The sequence below is a fragment of the Kryptolebias marmoratus genome, linkage group LG9 (genome assembly GCF_001649575.2).
Source record: "Kryptolebias marmoratus isolate JLee-2015 linkage group LG9, ASM164957v2, whole genome shotgun sequence".
In the NCBI taxonomy this organism is placed as follows: Eukaryota; Metazoa; Chordata; class Actinopteri; order Cyprinodontiformes; family Rivulidae; genus Kryptolebias; species Kryptolebias marmoratus.
Genome location: NC_051438.1, coordinates 4,152,448 through 4,173,207, shown reverse-complemented (window position 1 = coordinate 4,173,207; position 20,760 = coordinate 4,152,448). Strand labels below are relative to the sequence as shown.

Sequence of the window (20,760 nt, the reverse complement as noted above, 5' to 3'; positions counted from 1 at the left end):
GCGAATACAAGCGGCTGAAATGAGTTTTCTCCGGAGGGTGTCTGGGCTCTCCCTTAGAGATAGGGTGAGAAGCTCGGTCATCCGGGAGGGACTCAGAGTAGAGCCGCTGCTCCTCCACGTCGAGAGGAGCCAGTTGAGGTGGCTCGGGCATCTGGTGAGGATGCCTTCTGGACGCCTCCCTGGTGAAGTGTTCTCGGCACGTCCCACCAGGAGGAGGCCCCGGGGAAGACCCAGGACACGCTGGAGGGACTATGTTTCTCAGCTGGCCTGGGAACGCCTTGGGATTCCCCTGGAGGAGCTGGCCCAAGTGGCTGGGAGAGGGAAGTCTGGGTCTCCCTGCTTAGGCTGCTACCCCCGCGACCCGACCCGATAAGCGGAAGAAGATGGATGGATGGATGGATGGATATTCTTGCTCATATTTTACATATTGTTGTGTGTGTTTTACGACTCTGTATTTTTGTGTTTTCATGCTGTAAAGCACTTTCAATCACCTTGTTGCTGAAAAAAACTATATAAATAAATTTGACTTGACTTCACTTGACTTATGTTCATACGGTTATCTAATACAATAACACCTGAAATTCTTTATTTAATTTAAAATATTTGTTGCCTGGAATGGAATAATAACACTTATCATTATAGCTGCACTTTACAAATATAAATCAGTAAGTTTCAATGTCAAAAGGCTGATCAAGACAGATGCTGTAGCTTGCAGAATTTAACTCTCTTTGCTATGCAGTTTAAAAATGCCAAACAGCTTCAATTTTTACTGTAGCACTAAGGGACATCCTTTTTGAGTTACCTTTTACCTACCATCATCTTTCAGCAACTGTTCTGTCTCAAAAAGTTATTCTACCCTGACTCATTATTGGTGTTGTTATGGGTAAGTGTTTACATACTGAGCCTTTCAAACTCTCGTACAACTATAGAAATAAAATGCTGATACCCTCTCCTTCTGTCTCGCTGTATTTTTGTTAACTTAAGTTTGAAGTGTCCATTTTTGTAGGACCAGCAGTAAAGTAAAGCAAGAGGAAACATTAACAAAAGCTAAAGAATGACCATTTGTACCTTTAAGAGATGCAGTATGTCCAGTAATGAATCATTTCAGATGTTCATCACCTGCTGATTCCTAACTACATCAGCTGACAGCTCCGGGCCTTCCTCAAAGCCATCACTGCAACCTCAGGTGACCTTGGATGAAATGCTGACCACTGACCTGCAGTGAATTTTGCTCTTATCTTCCTCCCCACCATGGTCCTGATAAGGTCTGACTGGCCTCTCCTGGAGCCCCAAATGCAGAGTGACAGCTGGTCACAGCATCAAACTGGTGAGGCACCAGCTTCCTGCTGGTGATGAAAAAACAAAAAAAACTGTTCTGTCTGGTTATAATTTAATCTGATGCAAGTGATAAATCGATACTCATGTCTAATCTGATAGGTCCGGAATATTCTGACAATCTGCAGAATTATTACCATCCTTCTGACCCAAATTCCAAAATGAACTATTTCTCAAAAAAAATCCAACTTATCTTAATTGTTGCATGTGTAAACCCTAACATAGATCCGAATTAAACATCCTGTTCAAATAATTTCTAATATATTTGATAAAATTTTAACCAGTCTTTCTTCAAAGCATAAAGGATTAATTCTTGCTTTCAAACATTACATTTGTTATATCATTCTAAAGCGATATCAAATGTTTAAATCCGGTTCTGATAATTTAGAATAATTACTTGTGCTAAAACTCAAAATTTTTGCCTAATTTTTCAGTGTTAGTTTTATTTTTATTGTGTTGTTCTATTATTTGTTTGTTTGGTAATTTATTTTTTTTATTGTAATTTTGTAATAAACCTTAAAAGGCAAATTTTCCCTCTTTATTGGTAACATATTGTGGCAGCATCAGTATAACAGAAAATGTGCAATTAGAATTTATTGCAACAACCCCACTTTAAAGTTACCTTTAAGGCACAGACTCATTACAGACAAGGCCAGAGACAATTTCCTGCAATTTAGCAATGATTTTATTTGCTATATGAAACTATTTTCTGTACCCAATAAAAAAAATATACAAATTCTAATTTAGAACCATAATCACTCACACACACAAAGTAGACAGTTTGAGGACTCAACTCTGGGCAGAACAGGGTAGTGGCCTAAAACAAAAGCACAACAGGCAAAAGAAACAACACAGCAAACAATAAAAATAAGAAAATAGTGCACCACAAACCAGAAAAAGAACCACCACCCAGACAATCCACCACCAACACCAAGAGCTGGCTATGGCCCTGTTGCAAATACACAGGAAATTAGGAAAACTGCAACAGAACATTCAGTTTACATAAACACAGATTAACCCAAATCAAACAAATTAAATCACAACAATAAAAGTATTTCAGTCCAAACTACAATAGATTGGCAAGCAGCAGTAGGCTTAGTGCATTCAATAATCGCCCTTCCTGAAGCCGAGATGAACAAACAGGGCCACAGCAGAAGATGGGACACACACGAAGCAGCACTAGCATAAAGAATCAGTTGAAGCTGGGCATCACAAGTCAAACCTGATGCAGGACAACAGGCAAGAAGCCCGCAAAGGGCAAACAGCAGCGTCACTGAGCCCAAAATGTAGCTCCTATAACAGGGGAAATCAGACAAACTTCTACTGGCAGCTGTGAAAAGGATTGAACGTTCTTCAGTGCAACATTTGCACGCATACAGCATACAGAACCAGCAAACGGGGAAGTCTGAACCAGAAGGCGAGCAATGTGATGTCAGATGGGTAAGGGAGGGCCCTTTATATGATGACAGCTAGGTCCATAGCCAATTAGAAACAGGCACTTGTGTGGCATATTTAGAGCATCCAGGGCATACTGCCACAATAATATAATTGAAAATTCCCTGTAATGAACAGATTTGGCCTTCAGCTGTTAAGATCTGATTAAAAAAATAGGGAGAAATAAATGAAGTAGTCTAAATATTTTGGATCGACACATTTGATGTGGAGCCCCCTTTTAACAAGAGTTTAAAACAGTACTAAAATAAGTTATAACCCTTCTTATTTCCTCCTGCTACATCACAATGAATAATCTTACAGATTTTACTGCTATGGATGTTCTGATAAGCTTCTATTTTTCTCTAAAGTTTTAATAAATAAGAAAAAAATAGAGTACTGCATAAAAACCATGACATTTAAAATTTGTTCATTTAAAAAGAAACCTCCTCTAGAAGAAGATGAAGTGTGTTCTGTTGTTTCTCTGAGATAAAAAAAAAAAAACAAAAAAAACTTCTACTCACTGTCAGGAAGCGCTGATCTGATGTGTGCGGAAGGGTCTGTGTGCAGAACAGCACTGATTAATGACAGTAAACTAAGATATCCAGATACTAATATGCAGTTTTCAGCTTGTACACCTGTGGCTAAAGCTTTCGAAAATGACACAAATATTTTTCAGAAAGCTTGCTGCCTCAGTTTTCATGACATTTTGTATTTACTCCAGAATGATATGAAGGGTGATCAAAGGATTTGCAATTAACTGCAAAGTCCCTCTTTCGCATGAAAATGAACTTAGTTCCTCCCCAAAAAACAACATTTCCACTGCATTCAGCCACAAAAAGACCTGCTGACATTATTCCAGTGATCCTCTTGTTACTACAGGTGAGAGTGATGATGAGGACATTGCTGGAGATCCCTCTTCCATGCTGACTGAGTTAGAATAGCAGACTGAATGTGGTGCTTGAAATTACTGTTCGTCCTTTGGTAACCATGGTTACATGCAAGGTAACATTCAGTCATTGTTGCTTTTCACAAAAAGGGCTTCACAGGCTGTAGGATATTGCTGCAGGTAAGATTACACCTAAATCAACCATTTATACCATCAAGAATTTGAAGGAGAGAGGTTCAATTGTTGTGAAGAAAGCTTCAGGGTGCCCAAGAACATTCAGCAAGCACCAGGACTGTTTCCGAAAGTTGATTCAGCCTCAGGATCCTGAACTTTGCTCACTAATGGCAGCAGTCAGGTGTGATTGCATCTGCACACACAGTGAGGCGAAAACCTTTTGGAGGATTGCCTAGTGTCAAGAAAGGCAGCAAAGAAGCCTACAAGAAAACCATTTCGGTAAAAGTCCACATATTGCACTGCTGAGGACTAGGGTGAAGACATTTTCTCTAATTCCTTTCTAAATGTTTGGGGTATAAGGGGAAAAAAACTTTTAACAAAAAGATATAAAAACACTGAGACAGCAAAGTTTGATATGCATCACTACTTGTGACATTCTTAAAAGGTTTGGCCCCATGTATACATGAAACTCTGTAATTAAAATGTCTTTATTGATCTCTGGTCATTTTGATAAGTAATTCTCCTGTCCTGGTGACTGATAGATGTAGGAACTTATTATTATCCAACTGTTACAGTCTAACTGTTTAGCAGAGAGCTGGAATGGGACTATTTTCAGCCTGGGAGTTTTGTGCCTCAGACTAGCCCATTTAAGTATTTAAGTCTGAAACTGTTTAAACAGTCTGTTTTTTATTTCTTTATTTTTAAGGGCTGTGGTAGCTTGGTGGTCAGAGCTGCAATCTCTTAATCCTGAGGCTGAAGGTTCGAGCTCAGGTTGCGTCAGAAAGGGCATCAGGCATAAAACAGTAGTCAAGTGTTTTGTACGAGTTTGCTTGCTGTGGCTGCCCCTGCAGAAGAGAACAGCTGAAAGAACAACATATATAAAACCTTAGTGTATCAGTCTGCACATTATCCTCTAAAGCAGGGGTTTCAAAGTCCAGGACTCGAGGGCCGCTGTCCTGGAGGTTTTAGGTTTTTCTGCTCCTGATTCAAATAGCTCAGGGGCAGGCAACCCTGGTCCTGGAGAGCCGCTATCCTGCATGTTTTACTTGTTTCTCTGCTCCAACACACCTGATTTGAATCAGTGGGTGATTAACAGGCTTCTGCAAAACATGAAAAGGTAATTTAATCACTGAATCAGGTGTGTACTACAAAAAACTCACGCAAACTCAAAAAATATTCACGCACACTCAAAAAATATTCAAATTGTGTATACANCGAGTCGTCGGGACAGCGTGTGTGTGCGAGAAAGTTAACATTTGTGTGTGTGTGCGAGTAGTCGGGACAGTATGTGTGTGCCAGAAAGGTAACATTAGTGTGTGTGTGTGCGAGTCGTCGGGACAGCGTGTGTGTGCGAGAAAGTTAACATTTGTGTGTGTGTGCGAGTAGTCGGGACAGTATGTGTGTGCCAGAAAGGTAACATTAGTGTGTGTGTGTGCGAGTCGTCGGGACAGCGTGTGTGTGCGAGAAAGTTAACATTTGTGTGTGTGTGCGAGTAGTCGGGACAGTATGTGTGTGCCAGAAAGGTAACATTAGTGTGTGTGTGTGCGAGTCGTCGGGACAGCGTGTGTGTGCGAGAAAGTTAACATTTGTGTGTGTGTGCGAGTAGTCGGGACAGTATGTGTGTGCCAGAAAGGTAACATTAGTGTGTGTGTGTGCGAGTCGTCGGGACAGCGTGTGTGTGCGAGAAAGTTAACATTTGTGTGTGTGTGCGAGTAGTCGGGACAGTATGTGTGTGCCAGAAAGGTAACATTAGTGTGTGTGTGTGCGAGTCGTCGGGACAGCGTGTGTGTGCGAGAAAGTTAACATTTGTGTGTGTGTGCGAGTAGTCGGGACAGTATGTGTGTGCCAGAAAGGTAACATTAGTGTGTGTGTGTGCGAGTCGTCGGGACAGCGTGTGTGTGCGAGAAAGTTAACATTTGTGTGTGTGTGCGAGTAGTCGGGACAGTATGTGTGTGCCAGAAAGGTAACATTAGTGTGTGTGTGTGCGAGTCGTCGGGACAGCGTGTGTGTGCGAGAAAGTTAACATTTGTGTGTGTGTGCGAGTAGTCGGGACAGTATGTGTGTGCCAGAAAGGTAACATTAGTGTGTGTGTGTGCGAGTCGTCGGGACAGCGTGTGTGTGCGAGAAAGTTAACATTTGTGTGTGTGTGCGAGTAGTCGGGACAGTATGTGTGTGCCAGAAAGGTAACATTAGTGTGTGTGTGTGCGAGTCGTCGGGACAGCGTGTGTGTGCGAGAAAGTTAACATTTGTGTGTGTGTGCGAGTAGTCGGGACAGTATGTGTGTGCCAGAAAGGTAACATTAGTGTGTGTGTGTGCGAGTCGTCGGGACAGCGTGTGTGTGCGAGAAAGTTAACATTTGTGTGTGTGTGCGAGTAGTCGGGACAGTATGTGTGTGCCAGAAAGGTAACATTAGTGTGTGTGTGTGCGAGTCGTCGGGACAGCGTGTGTGTGCGAGAAAGTTAACATTTGTGTGTGTGTGCGAGTAGTCGGGACAGTATGTGTGTGCCAGAAAGGTAACATTAGTGTGTGTGTGTGCGAGTCGTCGGGACAGCGTGTGTGTGCGAGAAAGTTAACATTTGTGTGTGTGTGCGAGTAGTCGGGACAGTATGTGTGTGCCAGAAAGGTAACATTAGTGTGTGTGTGTGCGAGTCGTCGGGACAGCGTGTGTGTGCGAGAAAGTTAACATTTGTGTGTGTGTGCGAGTAGTCGGGACAGTATGTGTGTGCCAGAAAGGTAACATTAGTGTGTGTGTGTGCGAGTCGTCGGGACAGCGTGTGTGTGCGAGAAAGTTAACATTTGTGTGTGTGTGCGAGTAGTCGGGACAGTATGTGTGTGCCAGAAAGGTAACATTAGTGTGTGTGTGTGCGAGTCGTCGGGACAGCGTGTGTGTGCGAGAAAGTTAACATTTGTGTGTGTGTGCGAGTAGTCGGGACAGTATGTGTGTGCCAGAAAGGTAACATTAGTGTGTGTGTGTGCGAGTCGTCGGGACAGCGTGTGTGTGCGAGAAAGTTAACATTTGTGTGTGTGTGCGAGTAGTCGGGACAGTATGTGTGTGCCAGAAAGGTAACATTAGTGTGTGTGTGTGCGAGTCGTCGGGACAGCGTGTGTGTGCGAGAAAGTTAACATTTGTGTGTGTGTGCGAGTAGTCGGGACAGTATGTGTGTGCCAGAAAGGTAACATTAGTGTGTGTGTGTGCGAGTCGTCGGGACAGCGTGTGTGTGCGAGAAAGTTAACATTTGTGTGTGTGTGCGAGTAGTCGGGACAGTATGTGTGTGCCAGAAAGGTAACATTAGTGTGTGTGTGTGCGAGTCGTCGGGACAGCGTGTGTGTGCGAGAAAGTTAACATTTGTGTGTGTGTGCGAGTAGTCGGGACAGTATGTGTGTGCCAGAAAGGTAACATTAGTGTGTGTGTGTGCGAGTCGTCGGGACAGCGTGTGTGTGCGAGAAAGTTAACATTTGTGTGTGTGTGCGAGTAGTCGGGACAGTATGTGTGTGCCAGAAAGGTAACATTAGTGTGTGTGTGTGCGAGTCGTCGGGACAGCGTGTGTGTGCGAGAAAGTTAACATTTGTGTGTGTGTGCGAGTAGTCGGGACAGTATGTGTGTGCCAGAAAGGTAACATTAGTGTGTGTGTGTGCGAGTCGTCGGGACAGCGTGTGTGTGCGAGAAAGTTAACATTTGTGTGTGTGTGCGAGTAGTCGGGACAGTATGTGTGTGCCAGAAAGGTAACATTAGTGTGTGTGTGTGCGAGTCGTCGGGACAGCGTGTGTGTGCGAGAAAGTTAACATTTGTGTGTGTGTGCGAGTAGTCGGGACAGTATGTGTGTGCCAGAAAGGTAACATTAGTGTGTGTGTGTGCGAGTCGTCGGGACAGCGTGTGTGTGCGAGAAAGTTAACATTTGTGTGTGTGTGCGAGTAGTCGGGACAGTATGTGTGTGCCAGAAAGGTAACATTAGTGTGTGTGTGTGCGAGTCGTCGGGACAGCGTGTGTGTGCGAGAAAGTTAACATTTGTGTGTGTGTGCGAGTAGTCGGGACAGTATGTGTGTGCCAGAAAGGTAACATTAGTGTGTGTGTGTGCGAGTCGTCGGGACAGCGTGTGTGTGCGAGAAAGTTAACATTTGTGTGTGTGTGCGAGTAGTCGGGACAGTATGTGTGTGCCAGAAAGGTAACATTAGTGTGTGTGTGTGCGAGTCGTCGGGACAGCGTGTGTGTGCGAGAAAGTTAACATTTGTGTGTGTGTGCGAGTAGTCGGGACAGTATGTGTGTGCCAGAAAGGTAACATTAGTGTGTGTGTGTGCGAGTCGTCGGGACAGCGTGTGTGTGCGAGAAAGTTAACATTTGTGTGTGTGTGCGAGTAGTCGGGACAGTATGTGTGTGCCAGAAAGGTAACATTAGTGTGTGTGTGTGCGAGTCGTCGGGACAGCGTGTGTGTGCGAGAAAGTTAACATTTGTGTGTGTGTGCGAGTAGTCGGGACAGTATGTGTGTGCCAGAAAGGTAACATTAGTGTGTGTGTGTGCGAGTCGTCGGGACAGCGTGTGTGTGCGAGAAAGTTAACATTTGTGTGTGTGTGCGAGTAGTCGGGACAGTATGTGTGTGCCAGAAAGGTAACATTAGTGTGTGTGTGTGCGAGTCGTCGGGACAGCGTGTGTGTGCGAGAAAGTTAACATTTGTGTGTGTGTGCGAGTAGTCGGGACAGTATGTGTGTGCCAGAAAGGTAACATTAGTGTGTGTGTGTGCGAGTCGTCGGGACAGCGTGTGTGTGCGAGAAAGTTAACATTTGTGTGTGTGTGCGAGTAGTCGGGACAGTATGTGTGTGCCAGAAAGGTAACATTAGTGTGTGTGTGTGCGAGTCGTCGGGACAGCGTGTGTGTGCGAGAAAGTTAACATTTGTGTGTGTGTGCGAGTTGTCGGTACAGTGTATGTGTGCAAGAAAGATAAAATTTGTATCCGTGTGTGGCATTTTAGTAGTGTGTATACACAATTTGAACATTTTTTGAGTTTGCGTGAGTTTTTTGTAGTGTGTGAGAGACAAAACGTACATTTTGTCCCAAACGGCCCCTCATACATTTCTGTAATCTGTGCCTTACTAATTTAAAACCCACACCTTCACCACAAAAAGATGACAAACAATTGTAAACAATTGTGCTGTTAAATGGTATAGTGCATTTTTTTATGAAATGTTTACCTTTGTATATTTAAGAACACAAGGCAACTTTAAAGCATTAATGAACTCCTTAACAGTGAACTGGTATCTGCAACCTTGTTTGTAATTGGATCATTGTCCAAAAACACATTTTTTTTCTCAATGCATATCAGCATGTACACTCCCAGGTTCTCTTGAGCTTAAATACTTCTGACAGCACATGAAAACCTAATTTTTAGGCCCAAATCAACCCTTAATGGAATGTTTTCTGATCAAGTGAAGTCAGATTTATTTATCATGTCAAATCATTCAGTAATTGTTGGACAGTTTTTAAACAAACTTGTAACATTCAGCTTGATGATTTAAAGCGGAATTTACAAATTTCCAAGGGGGTTCTGACTCAGCTATCAGGTAAATTTAGAAATCACTCTTTCTTTGGAAAATTAAGAAATAAAATACTGTAATGAAGATTTTGAAATATTATCAACATAGCCTATAATACCTCAGTCTGTGTGACCAAAATTTTCCCAAAATTCAGTTCATTTAATCAGAAGTTTTGTCCTTAATAGAGTTCCATCCATGCATCTACTTTCTTTAACTGCTTCTCCATTCTGGGTCACGGGGAGCTGGTGCCTATCCTCAGCAGTCACTGTGCGAGAGGCAGGTGACACCCTGGACAGGTCACAAGTCCATCGCAGGGCCACAAATAGACAACCATTCACACTTAAGACCAAAAACATGCATATTAGGTTATTTGATGACTCTAAAATTGTTCCTATCTGGAGTAAATCCACGTGTGCACAGGGAGAACATGCAAACTCCACCCAGAAAGGCCCCAGGCCAGGAAGTGATCCTGCAACCTTCTTGCTGAGAGGCAACAGCTCGAACCACTACACCACTGTGCCACACTAATAGAGTTCCATACCAACAAATAAAAAATTTCCTGAAAATATTTCCCAGCTTCAAGCTTTAAGTTCCAATCCAAAATAGAAACATCTAAAAAGGCAAAATCCACCCCAAAAAGACGAAAAAAAACTGGTACCAGCAAAAGCTTTTACTATGCCGAATCTCATCGAGAGCTTGATAATCCGTGTACCATTCGTTCTTTCCATTTTCAATTGACTATCAAAAGTCAAATAATGAAAAACGGACTGGTTATTTTGTTTTTTGTTTTTATTATCACACGAAAAACAAAAAAAAGCCTGGTTTTTCATATCTCAATTTTAGGCTAAGATCGGAAACACGAAAAAGAAAAACAGGCAGCAGGATAGATATTGATTTTAATATTTATTTGGTCACGTTTAGGTGACCCGGTAGTGGCTCTGTGCAGCAGTTGAGGTAATGTAGTGGATATTATAGCGGTGCTAGAACCACTGATCGAGGACTCGTTTAACAGTGGTTTGATTCTCAAAACAATACGTAAGTCTCCATGGCTAATAGGTCTGACCGGATTATCTGGTCCTGATTGATCGATATTGAACAAACATAAATAAGTAGACACCTCATTATGTCCCGGAGCGCATCCGCCGTCGCCGCCATGTTGGACAGATCTCTCCTCTCTCTAAGAGCCAACAGGAGTAAACAGAGAGCGAGCAGCTATGACTGGATTTTACGTATATCATGGGAGATTACCTTTAACACGTAAGACTGAACAATAATTTTGGTTATTTGACCATTTATTATAATATGTCATCGTAGCTAACGTTATTTGGCAAACAACGAAATGCTAACAGGAGGAACTGGTGCTCCTCTCTCATTATATCTTTCTGGGTTTTTTTTTTCACATTTTGAAGGTTTCCCAGAAACACAGATTTAAGGAGGCAATGGGAAGCTGCAGTAAGAAGGTGGGTTTTGTTGCTACAGTCGTCTCAGCTCTGTAGTGAACATTTGAAACCAGAGGACTTTAACAGGACCAGCTTAGAGATGATGTGACCCCACCTGTCTTCAGCTTCCCATCTCATCTCCAAAGAGAAGGTGATGTTACTGTACATGTTACAGAAATTTCTATGATTCATGTGTAAAACTAAAGCTAATATTACACTTTGTTAAACCTGTTTTTACCTGGTAGTTCTTTTAGCATGTTTAGGAATTAATGATGTATTGTGTGTGTATTACAATACACTGTGAGATACTAAAACCTTTTTAAGTTGTTTTCAATTAAATTGTTTTTAAGTATTATATATCTTATATTTTAGGAACACAGAAACCTGAAGGAAAGCTGCAGAGAGCTTCCAGTGGACTTTTCTCTCCCTTACTGTAAAGCTCAGCTCTCCAGCCCAAGTTAAATCAGGGCAGTGTAACACCCTGGAATGACCTGGAGCTTCTAAAGATTACTTTTCCAGGCTTTTTTAAAAACCTGCATGTGTGTATGTGCATACACAGCACACAAAAATATAAAGAAATTATATTTTCACACACACACAGGATTGTGTGTGTGTATGTGTGTGAGAGAGTTGCCCTGGTGAGAGAGTGAAACAAATTGAAATGAAGAATCAAACTTGTTTATTTATTAAAATATAAAATATTTTATATTAATATGCCATACTACGTGTCTGTCTTTGTCAAAGAGCATAAAACAAAGTATATTAGCATGGTAGCACATATGTTTATTGTGTGAAAGCGTCCTGTGTCATAACTACATCTCTGCTGTTTGTAACAAACCACACTGTGTGAAAATTGGGTAAAGATTCAGAGAGTTCTGATTATTTTTAGTTGGACATAAAATGGAAAGAACAATTGATACAAGGATAATCCATGTATCATTCGTTCTTTCCATTTTCAATTGACTATCAAAAATCAAATAATAAAAAAACCGACTGGTTATTTTGTTTTTGTGGTAATCTGCCATCATTCTTGGATTGGTTGGCTTGTCAACCACACACAGCTGCAGCTGATCCTCATCAACGGGCTAAGGGTTCTTAAGGCAGTCAGCGGGAGCAGTTCTTCGCTGGAGCATTGTTTGCAATTGGTAAACAGTCTCGGCCAACACCTGTAAGACTTACCTGAGGAATACTGAGTTGTTGTTTTTCTGCTCTGTGCCCGTTTGGTTTCCTAGCTCCACCCGAGTCTGCTCCGACACCCGAGCTGCCTGCCTGAACCTAAGAGACCCGACCGAAATCTGATGAACCTCACTTACCTGAAAGCCTGTCTACTGGAACCTGTTGGAGATACTTACCTGAGAGACTGGATCCTGGAACTCTGGCTGCACCTACTTACCTGGACACCTTTTCACCTGCACGCCTTGTAAATACTCACCTGGATCTCCTGAGACCGCACCACCAAACTCGACCTATTACCTGCACTTGTAAGAACTCTCCTGCCAGTTTCACAATCCCTCGTAGGACTTCCTGTAATTGAATCCTAAACTGAAACATTACCTTTCCCTTTCAGATCCTGACCTGTCACTTATCTCATTGTGTAAATAAATTCACTTACCTTAGTTTGTGTCCATCCGTTCTCTGGGTTACTCTCTTTTGACAACACCACAGAACCTGATAGTTTTTCATTATAAGACCAAAAACGAAAAAACACGACCAAATAAATATTAAAATCAAATTCTGTCATGCTGCCCGTTTTTCGATATTGTGTTTCCAATTTTAGCCTAAAAGTGAAATGTGAAAAACCAGGCAGTTTTTTGTTTCTTGTGTGATAATAAAAAACAAAATAACCAGTCCGTTTTTCACTATTTTATTTTTGATTGTCAATTAAAAATGGAAAGAACGAATGATACACCGATTACGGATTCTTGGTTTCCTTCCCCTCGGGAGAGTCTTCTCGCACCGGACAGCGTTTACCTTGATGCAAGGCTCTCAACAGCTTCTAATCCGTGATCCGTGGCACCGGGGTTGGGACTGTCAAACTCCAGCCCTTTTGACCTCGTGTTTATCCTTTCTTTTAATATTTTTTTATTCTTTAATAATCTGCACGGACCCGATCGTCTGCATCTCTACTGTTTATTTTTTCTCTCTCGTGCCACCGACCACACCCCTTCTTAACCTGTCGACTTCAGCCCCACCTGAAAACCATGCATGACTCTGCCCAAAAACATTTTTAAACAGTGAAAAATGAGGAAATCACTAAATTTCTTAACATGAACTGTGAAACCACATTAACCTTATTTACATATTTTATTATTTATTTGAAAGAAACATAAACATAGTGGTTATGTTACAAACTAGCTTCACACCTTATAGTAAAGCACTTATATGCTTTATCACAACATTTGATCAATCCTACCTGCCCACTTCAAAAAAAGACTATAGCTGCTATCTAGGTTTTCTGCTAAAGAACCAGAACTAAGGGGCTACAACACCACAAAAGTGTCTCATTTCGTTGGAGTATAAACATACCATCTGCACAGCACTTATTCATATCCTACAGACTACAATAATTCAACATAAATTGGAACTGTGATAGCGGTCACATGATATGTATCAAAGCAGGCAGAACTGGGTTGGACAGTGAACCTCAGGCATGTTTGAGAGAGCAACCTGCATATATAAACAGCACAGCCTTCCTAGTGTTAGTCATCATCAAATATCAAAATAGGTTGATGTTAATTTAACACCGTTCCCTGCAGTCCAAAAACCCAGCCGACTCGCCAGAAATTCTCCTGGTGTTCCCAATTGGCCACTCTGGGCCGGCTGTTTTGTGTTCTAAAATTTCCTTCATGTTCCTTCACAATTTTGTACTTTTGTCAAAGAGCACTGAACTGGCTATTTTTCTTCAAAGGTATGAAACCAGATCAGTAGTAGATTTGCAGAGCTTTAATTTGCGATGGGAAGATTTAAAATCATCTTGCATTTTTCGACTGTGATGGATGGTAAAAATTGCTTTTTTAAAATCATTGCTGCTGTTTTTTCTCTTGACATTGTGTGAATACATCTAAAAGCTTCAGCACTGCAATCTAAGTTTTCGTTTACGTAGAGCTGTTCGCAGTTGTTGATAATCAGTTAAGACACATTCATTTCATCATAGCTGATCTTAATGTATGTATGGTCTTATATTTTCTTAGAAATTAGGAACAAGACACTGTACTGTCATGATGTTGTTTATGTGAGCTTAGATGTAGTTAATTCTGGAACCTGATAAGGAGCAGATGGTTTTTAATAAATTATTGTTGTTTTTTTTCATGCCGTGCCACTAATAAATGAAAGAATGTGTACTTTTGTTTTTATCAGGACTGTAGCTCCTGATCAGTCTGACATTCTTTCAACAGACCAACAGACTTTCCCCCCTATTTCAAAATGCAGTTGCCCTGGTGTACACAGCATCTGATATAATCAGAGTTAATGATACTCTGCATATGACTTTATTTTGGGAACACTCATCTGGAAAGCTCATAAAAGAGAGCACACAAAATTAGCAAGAAAAATTAATTTACAGTGTGACTAATGACAGACGAATTTCTGTCTTTATGGTTGGGGGTTGGGTGTTCATAAGCAAATATCTGTAACGTGGGAGGCAGAGAGGAAGCATGTGATAGTCAGGGTTTTTCATATCCATAATGTGATTTTATGAAAGAGATTGTTTTGTTGCTGTGTTTGCCCTGCTTTTTTTCCCCATTTTGCAGATGCTCTTTTTGCTTTACTTCCATTGTTTGTTCATCTGAAGCTTATGTTGGACCACCAACACAACATTTAATACAACCATGTGATACTGTGCCTCATTTTGTTTTAACTACTTTTCAAGAATTGACTTTTTCTGTTACATTTGGTCAAAAGTGTGTCTTATAAATCCTGCAGATGCTTTATTGTAACTTGTATCTATGTAGAGAATACCAAAAAAATTGGATCAGGTAATGGTAATTAAGTACACCTTACAATAAGTGGATTGTAAGTTTTGAATCTCAGCTGGAGTATGTCTGTGTGGAATTTGTGTGTTTTCCTCATTTCTTGAGTTATTTGTTTATTTGTTTTTTTTTTTCAAGTGCTCGGATTTCTTCTCATAGATACTCTTTGTTGTTTATAAAACATCCTCATAAACATGACACTTTCTAGAAATGTTTTGTACCACATGGAAACACAAAAAACGACTGATAACAAAGCATAACTTTTACTTTGTCTTTCGTTAAACTACAAAATGTGGACATAATAGACACTTTCCAGTCTCAGTTTCCAGTGACGGATGGCTGAATAGTAGGGTTTTTGTCACAATGTTCAAAGCACATTAGGCCTAATTCTTTATACACAAGTGTTTGTTTTTTTTTAAAACTATTCCTATTTCTCAAGTTTTTTTTTTAAAGTATACTTGATGTAAATTGTAATTTTTTGTCCTGCAATGTTGGTAGTATTGTTGGCCTTAGACTATTTGGTGTAATAATGTAATAATATTTGGTGTAATATTTTACTCTGCTCTGTTAAAGGGTATTATTGTTTATTAGTATTTCTATTCATCAAAGTAATAGAAGACACGGTTCAAGGTTTTCTGTAGTTGAGAAACTAGTGTCTACAGTACAAACACACGTACGTAACCTGTCATTGTTGTTACTGTTGGTGTGTCTGACACTGTTGTGGTCATAGGTTAGGTTATGACATCATAGTTTTCCATAGGTTGCATTTACACCTTCCACACATAAACACAAAGGTGGTGTTTCAGAGAAACAAGACATTTTTGAAAAATATCATTTAGGAGCTCCTAAAACACAGACCATGGAGAATGTTGTTTTTCACACAAGGTGGGTGAGACATCTGACCACGAGCCACATTTCTCCCCCCAGTGGAAGAAACACCCGTTTGTTTTGGTTGTATTTACCCAGAAGGCCATGTGCTATAGTATGCTTCCTGCTTTTGGAGCAGTCTCCGGTCCGCTTGCATTCACATATGCTTTCAAACCACACCAGAGTTCACCTTAACTGAACTGAGACCTAGGTTTTTAGGCAGACCAGAGTTCACTTTTTTGGTCTGCATCAGTTTGACTGCGCATTCACGCCTCCTCAAATGAACCGAACTTTGTAGGCAAACGAACTAGAGTTTGATTAAAGTGGACTAAACTGGGCTGGTGTGGATTTACCCTTAGTCTCCTATCAGCTCCACCTGCCTGCCTGTTCTCTCGACTCACCCTCCAGGCACTTCTCACCTGCCTGAATGTTGGTCCTTGAAGATACTGTCTTTTTCTCCAGGTTCTGGAATTCTCTCTTCCAAAGACCAGCAAAAAGAGAAACCACCATAAAAAACCATCTTAATTCATATTAGCCTCATTGTTGATGCTTATCTGGGAAATCTCTAACTCCTATTCGTCTTCTCCTGCAGACATTGTTTACCTACCTCTGGTTCCAGTTCCAGCTTTTCACCATGAAATTTCTTACTTTTTGCTTGTGTTCCCTGTAAATGTTTTCACTTCAGCTTAACTTGAACCTTGGGCGTAAATAATAATAAAGGTGACAGAACGATCCAACCACAGATATCAAGGTTTCTCTGAGATCAAGAACTTCCACAATACCCTCAGCAGTTTCGGCCAGCATGAAACTATTCCGGGGATTAAATAAACATCAGTAAGTAACCAGCCAATGACTTGATCAACTAGTTAAACTACTATTAACTATGGATCAAAAACTAAACACTAATACTCTTTGTTCACATCCCTGCTCCTCCAACAAATCCTCCACTAGAAGCAGCACCTGTGTCCTCCCAGGAATTGACTGTCCCTCCGATTGAGCAGTATGGGGGTGAGTCAGACTTCCTCGGTGGATTTTTACTACAGTGCTCATTGATTTTCACCTGCTCTCAGAGAAGGTTTTTCTTCAAGTGGTTTAAAAATAGCCCTTGGATTTTGTGCTCTAAGAGAGAGTTTTGCAATGGTCAGAAACATACCTTTAAATTTATACCATTGAACACCTCTTATTTGATAAATTCATTATATAATTTTTGCAAAGGTTTGATCATCCTTTACATTACGCTGAAGCAGCTGTCACCTGCAAAGTCTATAATTAGGGAACCGATCTGTGGTGGATTTCTCTATTGATTGACTTTGTATTTTTGCAGTTGATACTGGGTGGATGACAAAGCGTTAAAGAGATCTATTGTGAACTGACTTTCTGACCAGTTAAGGACTAGTTGGCCCTCTGAGATGAGCCAAATTCCTTAAACCGCTTGATAAATATGACCATCCAAATTGATTATCGCTTGAAATAGAGAATTCAAGAATCATGTTTCAAGCTCCGATGGGGAATTTCTCCATTGGTCAACAAGTTATATGTCTTCACCCCAACACACACACACACTACTCCCCCCACTATTGTTGTTTAACTGTTCTCTTCATTGCTGTGTGCAAGGCCAGGCCAAGGCATAGCAAACTAAACGGCTGCTTAGGGCCCTGGGCCACTAGGGGGCCCCTTAAGTGGAACTGATTTTTTTTTTCTTTCAAGTCACATGACCGATTTAAATCGCTCTAGCGGGAAATATCCGTTCTCTCTGAAACTTTGTTTCAATTTGTGTCAAAGGTCCAGACTTCAAGCTTTACACAAGTTTTTAAATTGTCTCAATAGGCCAAGGAAAACCAAAGTTATGATAAATAATTCACGCCACATACTTGAAGTGTTACAGCGAGAGCTGGCAGTGAAGCTGGAGAGTCTCCGGGAGAAAACTCCCCAATCATCTGTCCGTCCCCNCCCCCCCCCCAGCTTCTGGTTGAGGTTCAGACCCAGAAGTGGTGGCGCTGCAGTCAGAGCCTCTCAAAGAGAAGATAAAAAAAAAATAATAATCAGAGTCTGGGACAGACTTTGTATTAGGTGATCCTTTTTTTTTTTTTGATTACGGGATCACTGGAAACAGAATCACATTTTGTATGTCCTTCCAGCTAAATTAATGACAAGAGACAGATTCAGATCCATATTTTGGAAGCATATTTTGAGCATTAATCAGGATATATTTTGGAACATTTACCTAGATCGCATGTGTCAAACTCAAGGCCTGTGGGCCAAATCCAGCTCACCATAACCTGTGGCCCTAACAGAACATGACAGTTGAACAGTTGTGTGCTTCAATATTATTTTATCAGTCAAACCAATTTAGTTTTTATTTTTATAATGCCAAATTACTCAAACTTAAAATATTTAATTTTTAGAAGTAGTCATTGAATGCAGAGAAACCTATATTTTACCAGATTGTTAATTCAATTCAATTCAAATTCAAATTCAATTCAAAAATACTTTAAAAATCCCAAAGGGAAATTAAATGTTGTTGTAGCTCATAATCCTGGTTTTGTTAAAGAGTTGTTATATAGGTAGCTTTATCAACACATTTTGCCATGCCCGGCCTTTTAAGGATATTCATGAGCTTGATGTGGCCCGAAATGAAAACGAGTTCGACACCCCTGCACTAGATATATACATATAGGATAATGTAAACAGGACTGTCAGAGTTGCAATGAGTTTAAATTAGGTGGTTGAATGATCTGATCATCTGACTGTTGATTGCAGTAGTCCACATTATTAGCAGAAACAGATGGCCCCAAAACCAAATTTTGCTTAGGGCCCCATAGAGGCTTGGGCCAGCCCTGGCTGTGCGATTCATAACCCTAACCCATCATAGACTGGAAAAACAAAGGAATAGAAATCAGAAGTCTGTTTGGCTTGGCTTATTGTTTACATTCTGCCATCCCTACCTGACCCTCCCTCAGCGCTCCCTGTAAACCACCAGATACTTCCAAAGTTCCTGTAATTTTTCATGATTCCAGCCTTTTTTATTCCGTTTACTGCAAGCTCTATTTTCAGGGTGAAACTGAGAGAACGGTTTCTCCATCTGGTAATGGTGGTGCTAATATCATTGACAGAACTTGGCACACTTGTGGCCTATTAACCTGACTACTCCTGAGCAAACTTAAGGCTGAGCTGAAACACAACTCATCACTGGATCATTAAATGTCACATAAGAATCCTCTGTGTGTTCCTGGGACTCCAAGCTACTAGTCTCCTTTGAAAGATTCTTCAGTGATCTCCTCCATCATCATTCCTCTGCAGACAGCAATCAGATCTAACTACAGTTAAAGCCCAATCATTATTTTTCACTAAAACGTCTGTTTGACTATCATTGAGGTAAAAGCTCGGATGACTTCAAACCTCCTAAATTTCAATGAGGATAAAACTGAAGTTTTTATTTTTGGACCCAGTGGAAACTGTAGCACTTCCAGATCTGGAAGATCCATTTTTTAATTGAGGCTTTTATCTAAAGTGAAATTGTTTTTATCCTGTAATGACTTTGAACAAGTGATTCACTCTTTTATTACATCCTAGGATTATTGTAACTCCCTGTATGTTGGTGTTAGCCAGGCCAGCATTTCACAACTGGATTAGTTCATAAAGTTGCAGTTCATCTTTTAACATGAAGAAAAAAAATATGGGAACATATTTCCACAATGCTGCCTTCCCTTTATTGACTCCCTGTTTGTTTTAGAATTGATTTTAAAGTTTTATTATCCATCTTTAAGGCTCTGAATGGGCAGGCTCCTGTATATCTGTCTGACCTTCTGCAGCCTTATGTGCCTCTAGATCCCTTAGATCTAATGATCCTTTGCTTTTAGTTGTTCTGAGGTCCAGGCTGGTCCACAGAAGTGATTAGACAGTTTCAGTTGTAGATCCTAAACTGTGGAACCAGCTGCCCCTTCATATCAGACAGGCTTCAAAAATGGGTGTTTTTAAGTCTCATCCTAATGCACATATATACTCACTGACTTTTAATATAGCAAGACAGCTCACATTTTTGCATCATTTTAATGTTTTTTTTTCTTACAGTTTTATGTCATATCAAATTTTTATTTGTTTTTATGGTCTCTTGTGTTTGGTATTATCTTTTTGAGCAGCATTTACGCCAACAACAGTTGGTTTTACATGCGCTATATGAATAACTTGGATTGACTTGATAAAGATGACACTCACATTGGGTATAGCAATCCTAGTGAATTCAATCCAAAGAAATTAGACTTTTTTCTGTTTTTTTTTTTTTTTTTTTTTTTACCATGTTTTGCTTCTCATACAAGGAACTTTCTCAGTTCAAATAGAAAAGTTTATTCAAATCAATCAAATCAGCATAGAGGATTATATTACAACTTTTTATATTTAGAATCTTAAGCACTTAAATAGCATGATCTCAATGTTCCTTCTCTATTCTGTCTGATTCATAGCCAGAAAAAAATGCAGCACAATGTAAAACTTTGTAAACAATACCTTTTTTCCTCTATTCTCCACAGCTGAAAACTATCTGAGTAACGAGGCAGCAGTTACCAGTGTAGCTGATTTGGACTAAACTAACTCAGAGCTGAGGGAGGGTGGTGTGAACCTTAATGATTCCTCTCAGTCTTAGTTTGTAATTAAAAAAAAATAAAATTATAAAAAAATCTTTTGTTTTGGTCAAAAAAACGGGGAAGAAAAATAGGTTTGTACACCCACTTTGAAAAATGTGTAAGCAGCTGCTCCACTGATAAGGCACCTATGCACATGGTGTTATGAATTCAGTTGTTGTTTTTTTTACAAATTTCTCAAAGAAAAACAGCAAAATTTGAGCTGGGAGAGATGTTCGGCACAAACATCAAATAATCTCAAAACTGCAGGAGCCAGTATGTTAACTAGCAAAATACCTTCATTTGTTTTTTTTCAAAATGTAGTTTACTTTTAGTGTTAACTTGACCAGTAAACCCAACATAATAAATGGCGCCCATTTATACGTATGTGGCAGCCAAGCTGGTAGTCCTCTCCCCCCTTGCTTGTACCAGAGTATATTGATTAAAATAACATAAACACTAAACACTATATGTGTCATAACTCGGGAGGTACTGTCCAGAAGAGCGAAACCAAG

At 40.4% G+C, this 20,760-nt stretch overlaps 1 long non-coding RNA gene across 3 annotated transcripts in view; it reads right to left on the bottom strand.

Moving 5' to 3' along the window:
• Positions 1–4,951, bottom strand: part of LOC112451355 — a 38,660-nt gene extending 33,709 nt beyond the window's left edge. For 2 of the 3 annotated variants that reach the window (XR_005233565.1, XR_003040160.2), the window contains exons 1-2: positions 2,099–4,951; positions 1,217–1,346 (exon numbers count right to left, since the gene is read on the bottom strand). This is a non-coding gene — a long non-coding RNA (uncharacterized LOC112451355). The remainder of the gene's footprint in view (positions 1–1,216; positions 1,347–2,098) is intronic. The other variant, XR_003040161.2, reaches the window with a different exon arrangement.
• Between the last annotated feature and the right edge of the window lie 15,809 nt (positions 4,952–20,760).